The 10,064-nt window shown below is 32.2% G+C and overlaps 1 pseudogene across 1 annotated transcript; it reads left to right on the forward strand.

The window, feature by feature from the left end:
* Positions 1–6,157: 6,157 nt before the first annotated feature.
* Positions 6,158–6,861, forward strand: LOC143577772 (defensin-like protein 19 pseudogene; annotated as a pseudogene). Its single transcript, XR_013143167.1, has 2 exons — positions 6,158–6,247; positions 6,599–6,861. The product of XR_013143167.1 is annotated as a defensin-like protein 19 pseudogene (transcript).
* Positions 6,862–10,064: the final 3,203 nt, after the last annotated feature.

Below are 10,064 nucleotides of genomic sequence, written 5' to 3' on the forward strand. Positions count from 1 at the left end.
TATAAAAAAATATCATAATTTATTATTTTTCAAATCTTTATATTGTTCTCCAAACTGTATTAGGGTCCTTTTTCAAATGTCATCGTTATAAACTCTTCTCTTTTGTCCGTTCTAATTTAGGACCGATAATAATAAACTAATATCTTAATTTACTTAAATAATAAACTAACAGGTTGAAATAATATTTTAATTACACGTTTAGGACCGATAATAATAAACTAACAGGTTGAAATTACACGTTTATTTATTTATTTAATTTTTGTACATGTCAGGAATGAATGTATGATATTTGATGTAGATATCATGCTCTAATTAAAAAAAGTATTTTAATTTACTTAAATACCTATAACTAGTATTGGTAAGTAAGGTCGTCTTCTCAGGGAATCAAAGAAAAATGCAAGTGAAACTCATGACTTAGACTAATTAAGTATGTGGACAAACGATGTCAAACAATTTTAAGAGATGATTTAAAGCAACACGATTACTTGTAAAGTTGTAAACAATTATGAGACAAAAGTGATTCATTTCAGGTTCAGGTAATGCTATGACAGACTAATAACGGATTCAATTAAGTTAATTGTGCAGTAATTACTAGACCTAGTAGTTGGTTGTGATGACAAACGAAACCCTATCTGAATTGTTGACACAACTGAACACGATCTACCTAATTACTAGTTTGATATTATGAAAACCAATTATACTGCAGTGACTAACAATTATTGGTTCAATGACACAAGAACCTAGTCCTAAATATTTATGAACACAACCAGATAAGTGATGCAATGTTTGATAATCAAAAACATAAATTTTTTAAACAATCAATTGCTAAGGTAAAACAAGATCAAATAACAAACTCAATCAAGTTCTTAATCATTGAAACACAAAGAATCCGATCATGGTCAGTTTACACAAACCCTAACCTAAAGTGATCACAACGGTTTTTAGCCTGACATCGGCATAACGAATAACTCAATTATCTGATGAAAGGATGAAAGCATGTGATGGTTGGACGAACCGAGGGCTCCGGGATGATGCAAAATCGTCATAGGGCTTGTTCTTGTCTGCTGGAATGAGAGATATCCCGAATAATGACTCAAAAACTGATTATATCAAGTTAGGGTTATTTTCTTCGTTTTTAATCCCTTCACGTCGCGTGAACTGTTATGGCCGTGATCCTTCGCGTGCGCGAAGGACAAAATAGTCGGGCTCGTATTTTCTTTGCTTCACGTAGCGCCAAAGCAATTGGTCCTCATCCCTACATGTAGCGCGAAGGGCTTCTTCAGCATGGAATTTTTTTGCTCTTTCTTGTTTTCTACATTGGGAAGCGTGCTGATCAATTCCTCTCTTCTGAATCATCGTTCCGAGCTCGTAAATCACCTCGATAAACTTCCTTAGCGTCCAACGACTTGAAACACATAAACACGCTTGAAGTACCAATGTTCACACTATAATTAAACCATAGTTATTAAAAGAAGCGCCGCTTTTTTGCGCCTAGGCGTTTTTTTCAGAAGAAGCGCATCTTTAGCAATTTCCATAAAAGCAGGCGCAATTTTAGGGAATTAGTCGGCACTTGCCTATTTTTTTGATTTTGTTTAGCTTGATTTTATTTGATGATTTGTTTTTGATTTATCACTTAACCTAATTAAACAACTGACCTAAAATTAATGGCTTAACAAAATTAACTAAAAATGATCGACAACTGGCTATTCAATATCATCAGAGGCTACATAGTCAAGAGGTTAGTAACATGTTTACGATTAATCTAAATATGCAACTTGTAACAGTGATTGATTCTCATGTTTTTCAATTTTAAGATTGTGAAGAAGATTTGTTTTGTATAATATACTACAAAGTTTGTTTATTGTTTGTGTTATTTGTAATCAATTGCGTGCGTATGATCAACTGATTCATGAAAAACTATCTATAATCTTCCATAATAATGAGAGACTGAAAGTTACTGATATGATCAATTGTTTATTGTAAGTATTTATTTAGTAGAAGAAATTTGAAAGTTTTATGCTAAGCAGTTAATGCGGAAAAATATCGGATATCGGTCAAGGACCGATATATGAGATATCAGTTATCGCAGTGAGATATCGGTGGTATATCGGTAATTTTAATATCATATAAACTTCATATATATAGCAATTTAACACTAATAATTCAATATAGTCTCCTACCATTAACAAATTAACCTTTTACAAGTTGCAAAAAAATAACAATCGTAGCAAGTAAGAATTGATTAATACTTAAAACAATAACATTGAACACTAAAAGTTAATAATTAAGACTTAAAACATTGATATCGGGAATATCAGTAATATATCAGTCAAATATTAGTCCAACATCGGTGAAATATCGGTCAATATCGTTGATATTATCGGTACCGATATTCTGATTTATATATCTTCAAGGACCGATAACCGATATATCAGTGATATATCAGCGTTATCGACTGCATAGGTTTTATGTAGCCATATTTGAAAAAGTATATACATATTTTCCATTACAAATTTTGTTTTTGATTTTTTTTATTTAAGTGTGCTTTTTTTTGTTGAGGCCCACGTTTTTTTTTGCGCCTAGCGCCTAGGCCCTCGGAGAGGCCTTTGTGCCTTAAGTGCACCTAACGCATTTGATAACTATGAACTAAACTAAAACAAAACAATTAATACAATACTATACATGAAATATACCCGACCATCAATATTCTAGCAATTGAAACAAGTGAATGATAGCTAAAAGATGGTGCTTGTTAAAAAAAATTATAAAATCCGTATATAGAAATGTAAAACCGATTCTGAGAATCGTTATAGTAGAACATTGTGTACCCGTGAAAAAAATTGGTAACTGATTAGGTTAATCTTTGAATACGCGTGCATCCACAAGGTAGAAAGTTTATGACTGAAAACTATACACAACTTATTCCCGACTCGGACTCTACCCGAGAGAATCAAAACCCCATAAATTGTATTTGTGAGAACCGGAACCGCACCTTATACGAAGGCACGGGTCGGGTCCTAGAAGGGCGGTGAGGGGGGATATGCCACGGTTCTGGATTTTCATTTGTGAACTTCTGATCGGGTCCAAAACGGTAAAAGAAAAAGTGTATGATGGGCTTTACATTTGTGAACTACTGGGCTTTGGACTTTCTCTATACTATAACTTCAAAACTTTAGTTATCGATGGGCTTCATTATCTGCCATGTGGCCCATATCTTATACTCAGTGCTGCTTTGAAGGAGGGCAAGGTGGTTGACGATCCCGGGCCGATCACTAGGGAGGCCCGATTTTTTTAAATTTATATATATTTTTATGCAAAAAATATGTATTTTTAATATTTAAACTCAATTACTCAACTCAGTTAAGCCGCTAATTTATAATTTATTTTACATAAAGTAAATCATAACCAAGTAAGTCCATTTAAAAATTTAATTGTTTAAACCCAACTATAAACTAGGCCTGAGCACAGTTCGGTTCGGTTCGGTTTTTAGGTAAAAACGAAACTGAACCGAAGTCCTTAGTTTTTTTAATATACAAACCGTTCGGTTTCGGTTTTTTCGGTTTCGGTTCGATTATAGTCGTTTTTTTTTTCAATTACGTGTAGACATTACAAAAAAATTTAAAAATGAAGGTGATGACTTTAAGCTTGTAAGAATGTATTTGAGAGCCACAAATATATTAAATACAAAAACCAAATATAGACACATGTTACGTGGAATCATACGAATAAAAAGTTGCTAGAGTCGTAGAGTCTAAAATTCAACAAAGTTCTGAATAAAAAAAAACACTAAAAGTTTAGTCATAATCTTCATTCATCATCTTGTTCATCTTCAAAGTTTAGCCTTAGTATTCATCATCTTCATAATCTTTATCACCATCAATCGGTTCGGTTCGTTTTCTTTTTTGGTTTTTTAAAAATGAAAAACCGAATCGAAACCGATTATTCGGTTTTTCAAAAATACAACAAATTAACCGTCGGTTAATGCTTCGGTTCGGTTTTTCAGTTAATTCGGTTCGGTTAATTCGGTTTTCTGCTCACCCATACCATAAATCATTTTTCTTAAGGGCCAAATTTTTTCCACCTTTCGGCCAAAATTTTTTTAACAATTCCAAAAAATGGCAAGACTTATACTGTTGGCCTGCTGGGCTTTTCATGCACGCACATTAAATTTCAAAACCATTTGGTGGATGCAAATTACATAATTACGTACACAATTACACAAATATATAACTATTTGCCGTTCCAATTTTCAAACCACAGATTATATACTTAGAACTACAAACCATAATATTGTAATATATGGGCTGATGATAATGGGATCCAAAATTTCCAATGGCAATTCCTCACGTCTCTCTTCCTCAAACGAGTAGCTCGTTGTTAAAATTAATAAACACCAGTAAGGTGCCCTTTCTAATTCTTTTAAAACAACTCATGATCCGTTGTATATAACTAAAAAACGACGGTTTTAGCGTTGTAAATTACCAAGATAAACACCGGTTAGAGGACAGTTGTAAGGTTTTAGTAACAATGTTCACTACCGTTTAGATTTATTAATACACAAGTTGTTGAACTATTTTATAATCAGATTTCACCTTTGTTAAATTATTTATCACGTGATTAAAAATGTGATTTAAGAGACTATTTTTATGCTCATCTCAAGCCCTGAAGTTTTAAAGAATTTTCAGAGACAGCTCTGGTCTCACATACAACAAAGAAATTTGCCTTAAAAAAAGAGAAATATGTAATTGATTTTGTGGCTTGGTAAAATATGTAATGATGATTTTAAAAAGAGGATATATGTAAATGCCCCAAATATACTAACCAGTGGTAAAGAAACGGTGATAAAAGCAGGGCCGGCTCAACCAATGTGGAGGCCTAAATCGAAATAATATTTTGTGGCCTTTTCAATTTTTCATCACAATTGTTAAGAAAAAAAATTTTTTTTGCTTATTACAAGATTTGAACTCATCACCTATATTTAAGAAACAACCAAGCCTACCATCACATTAATACATTACTTTGAGTTTACTTTACCCATTATAATATATCTATATATAAAGTCTTTTTTTTAAACTTTGAGACCCTAATTAAGTGTGGGCCTAAAATCCTAATTTGTTTTCACTGTCCTACAAGCCACTCCAGGATAAAAGTAGTTAATAAAGTTATATGTTAGAATTAATCTCTCCTATAATGAAGTTTAGAAAGGCTAAACTTATAACACATCAACCTTGATTATACAAGAATGTCGATGCATTTTAGGTTTAGATAGAATCGGTGTTATTGTCTATTTCAATCATCCTGTTCTTATCATTCTAGGCAACATTTTAACCAAAGGCAAAATAATACATTCTTTATTATAAACGGCCATTTGCATAATTAACGGGCTACTGGCTCACCCGACAATCTTCATTCCACCATCAAGAGTTCTTTCATAAAAGTCGTTGTCGTCGTCGTCATCATCATCATCATCATCATCATCGTACTTAGTAAATCCCACCAATAGCAAAGCAATGGTAGGGTCTGAGAAGGGTAAGATGTAGACAGCCTTACCTCTACCCCATAGGAATAGATAGGTTGCTTCAAGTGAGACCCCCAGCTCGATACTGCTTTTGCATCAAGCCTTGGACATAAGGCACATAACACTCAAAACTCAGCCATCGAGACCCAGCCCGATTAGTACATGTACCCTTGTCTTTCGACTATTAACACCACATGATGCCTCATTAACCCTCTGTCATTTTTAACACTATTTTCACGGTAAAATAACGTCAAAATTAGTGAAATTTCACTTTTGCCCACCCAAGAGCCCACACATATAGACGTTATATGCTCGCAACGCAAGTAGGGTTTTTTTCACAAAAGTGAAAAAAGAAAAACGTTAAATTTTATCCTCAGTCAACGGAAAAAATATAACTAACATTTATGTAGAGAGGAAAAGCATGACGATCTTGTAAACATTGTGGATATTTTGTGTGGAAAATTTGTTCTATTCTCTAGATGCATCCGCATATTTTGAAAATTCAATACAAGACAATTTGTGTGGAAACTTGTAATTTTTTCTTCCTTGTTTGTCTTCATTTGGAGACATGCAGCATGTTTTCTTCCTATAAATACCCTCATCATCTCAACCTTCTCTTCACAAAACCAGAGTAACAAGTGTTCTTGAGCTTCAGTTTCTCAAACATGGCCAAAAATTCAGCTGCTTGTTTTGCATTTATTCTGTTTCTTTTTGTTCTTGCTATAGCAGGTACTTATTCTTACTTACACTCGTTTTTGTTCGTTATTTCAGCTTTACTCGTACTTTACTAGTTACTACGTACTTAAGCTAACATATAACACATGCTAGAAGGCATAGAAAGAAGCAATATATAACAATGATTTGATTAGTTTCTTCATGCATAAACTAAATATATGTGTTCACCCTAAAACTAAGTGTTTATGACTGACACTTCATATTATCCAATATTGTTCAATACACACAATACGCGTTGATGATAGTTAAAACACGAGTTTCGCCTTGTAAATGTTGTAAATATATATATTTAGTATAATAGTTACAACTTTTATTGATATAATTTGATTTGTTTAATGTATACAGAAATCGGATATGTTGACGGAGCATTATGTGAGAAGGCAAGCCAGACATGGTCTGGAACTTGTCGCAACACAGGACACTGTGACAAACAGTGTCAGACATGGGAGGGTGCAGCTCATGGAGCTTGTCACGTGCGCGATGGGAAACACATGTGCTTTTGCTACTTCAACTGTCCTCAAGCCCAGAAGTTGGCCGAGGATAAACTCAGAGCAGAACAACTTGCCAAAGAGAAGACTGGAGATAAAATTGTGTCAACAACACCTTGAGTATCAAATGTTATATGATTATGAATAAAGAGAAAATGCTCTCTACTTGCATATTTAGTATTAATTCTATGATGTATTGTTTGTTGCATTTGATGATTCTATGCAAAATGTTTGGTGATATGATAAAATGATAAGTTTACCTTTTAAATTATGTTGTTTTAGTTGAAGCTTGTAGACTCACATCTTGTGCGCAAAATGATATAATTAATCTTTTTCTGTGAAGTAGTCTCTCGGGACGACGTTCTCAATTCAACGTCAATCTCTCGGGATGGCGCTCTCAATTAAACGTAATTTTACAACACAAAATGTTACATTAGTCCCAACTATTGGGTAGATGTTATTTATAATTAGTTGAGAGTATTTCAAGATGCTTATATTATTTGTTGTATGTAATTATGTGATTATATGTATGTAAACACAAGTTTACTGAAGTGAATCGATACAAACTAATAAACAAATAATCAAACACGAGATTAATAGAGTAACCGGTTCATATTTCATTGAATCGTAAGAAACTGGATACAAGAAAGGGGATAGGGAAACAGAATCCGAAAACAGAGAGAATGGAGATGGGAAATCAGACGGTTAACACATTCAAGTTCATTCTTGCCTACATCCTTCTTCTACCCGTGCTTATAACATGCTTTAATTTTCCTTGTTGGCTTTTACTAACATTTGAATTGGGCCTACTTGATTGGGTCTGTAGTGGTTGCATAGATGTAAACTGGGTTTGGACCGATAACGTTAATAACATTTACATATATGTAATAATAACCAGGTTACTTGTATGTGTAACAATCAATTTACACATATATAATGATTGGACTACATGTAGTATATGATATAACTACACCAGTTATACTAAAACAATAAAATTAATAGTTAATATCTCTATCTCTACTATATATAATGGAGGAGTCAAGGACCTCTTAAATTTTAAGTTGTCCAAACAATTATTCAATATGTACAACTTTTGAATGCATGTATTTTTAAAATTTGGAGGCATTCTCATTCTATAATTACAATAACTACCTTTTGATAGTTACAATAATTACCCTTTAACTTTGGATAAATTTTGTAATATCTAAGAATAGTTACACATTAACCCCTCATCTTTATCCAAAAACTTGACAAATTTATTTATTTTTTTGTTTCCATCTATATCTTTAAATATATCATGTTTCTAAAAAACCGAGCCTACCATTACGACGTTCTTATTTTTGTCAACGCTTAGATATAAAAAATTTTCAAAACCGATGTGTAGATTATAATGTACAAGCCAATTAAGCATTAAAGTACAACTTAGATATGCAATTATAAACCTACAAATGCATTTTCATTCTCATTCTATTGTTACAATAATTACCCTTAAACTTTATATAACTTTTGTAATATCTAGGAATGGTTACACATGCAACCCCTCATCTTTATCCAAAAATTTGACAAATTTATTTCTTTTTTTGTTTACCTTTATATCTTTAAATAAATTATGTTTAAAAAAAACAAAACCTACCATTACGACGTTTATATATAAAAAATTTTCAAAACCGATGCGTAGGTTATAATGTATAAGTCAATAATTCATAAAAATACAACTTACATATGCATCATAAACATATAAAGTGTTTAAACACATATGCCCAGGTTCTGTTTTACTTTATCAAATTTAAATTTATAAAACCATTCCTCCCATTTATGCAATTCAAACTACAAAATCAAAAGAATAAATCAACTCCAACCAGTGTTTTAAAAACCAGTTTTTTACTCTTACCAGATTGAGCTAAAAATTGTACGACTTGTTGAACCGGGTTATATTGGGAGGTTCAACCGGTTGAATAGTTTATCTTATAATTACCTATAAATGCAACTTGAACTCCAAAAATAAACCAAAATTAAATGATTCCATAATAAAAAATAATTCAAAATTAAGTTAATCCATATTAAAAAAAACTAACACAAAAGCACTCACTTTAAAAAAAATAGTCCTAAATTTATACGTTTAAATGCTAATTGTTGGGTTAAAAGTAATTTTGAAAAAATATGGGCCGAAAATATCAAAAATTTCTCAAACTTAAAACCGGTTTGCCGGTAAAAACGAGTATTTTAGAAATAACCGCCGGTTCAATATTCTAGCAAATCAGCCAAAAATATCGGGATTAAAATATCGGCTTGTTGTGCGAAATCCTGGTCTTTGTAAATAATGGTCCTTCCAATTAAATCAAAGTAAGATCTTAGAGCATTTCCGGTAGCTTATTTATCCAAATCTCTATAATTACATTAAAAAACACTATATTTTATCTCATATGCAATTAAATAATAATTTTTTTTACATCTTTATCATTATCTTTTTTCTTTACTCTACTCACAACCATATTCAAATATATTAAAAAATAACTAGAGGATGAATGATATTTCTCCAAATTTACTCATCTCTTTAAAATTTTCTCTCTTCTCCACTCACAACCACTTACAACTCTCTAAAAGAATTTAGAGAACTTCCTCAGATAATTATAAAGGAGCTATTGTGAATGCTCTTATGGCTAAAAACATCTCAAAAGAAAAGGGTTCAAGCCATTTCGAGTTAGTATGAGCTGACTCGATTTATGAATGAGCCAAGCTCAAGCTCCCATGTTCAGCCCGCTTAAAATTTCGATCTTGAGCCGAGCTAGCTCGACATGTATTCGAGTTGAGCTCAAGATTGGCCTAGCTCGGTTCGGCTCATTTACAAACCTATATACATGTATCAACCGAACCAATTAAACAATTAACGTAATAAACTTTTGTAAAATATTACACGATTAAGAAAACTAACATAAGTATAAGTACTATACACTATATCACGAGAGGATTGATAAACTAACATAAACAAGTGTCGCATTGCAAATCGTTGTCGCTGCAGCATCGCGCGAATTTCATACTAGTATTAATTAATGAGAGTTCTTAAAATTCTTAAATTATTTGCGAGTTCTAAAATAAATCTCTACATTTGACCCCAATCAAGGTACCATTTCTTTTTAAATTTACTAAAATGTTAAATCTTTTTTATTTCTGTGTTATTTCATCCCTTTTAAACCAACCCTCCATCTTTATAAGTTAAATCAGTTAAACAATTGTAAAGGTCGAGGTATAGGAGAAGTCGTGTACTCGTGATACTTGGCTCTTATCTAAGCTATACTACGTTACGACATGTTCTCAATCTGTTT

Source organism: Bidens hawaiensis, unplaced genomic scaffold (assembly GCF_021521415.1).
Source record: "Bidens hawaiensis isolate Kalapana, Puna unplaced genomic scaffold, B.hawaiensis_p1.1 tig00028801_1, whole genome shotgun sequence".
In the NCBI taxonomy this organism is placed as follows: Eukaryota; Viridiplantae; Streptophyta; class Magnoliopsida; order Asterales; family Asteraceae; genus Bidens; species Bidens hawaiensis.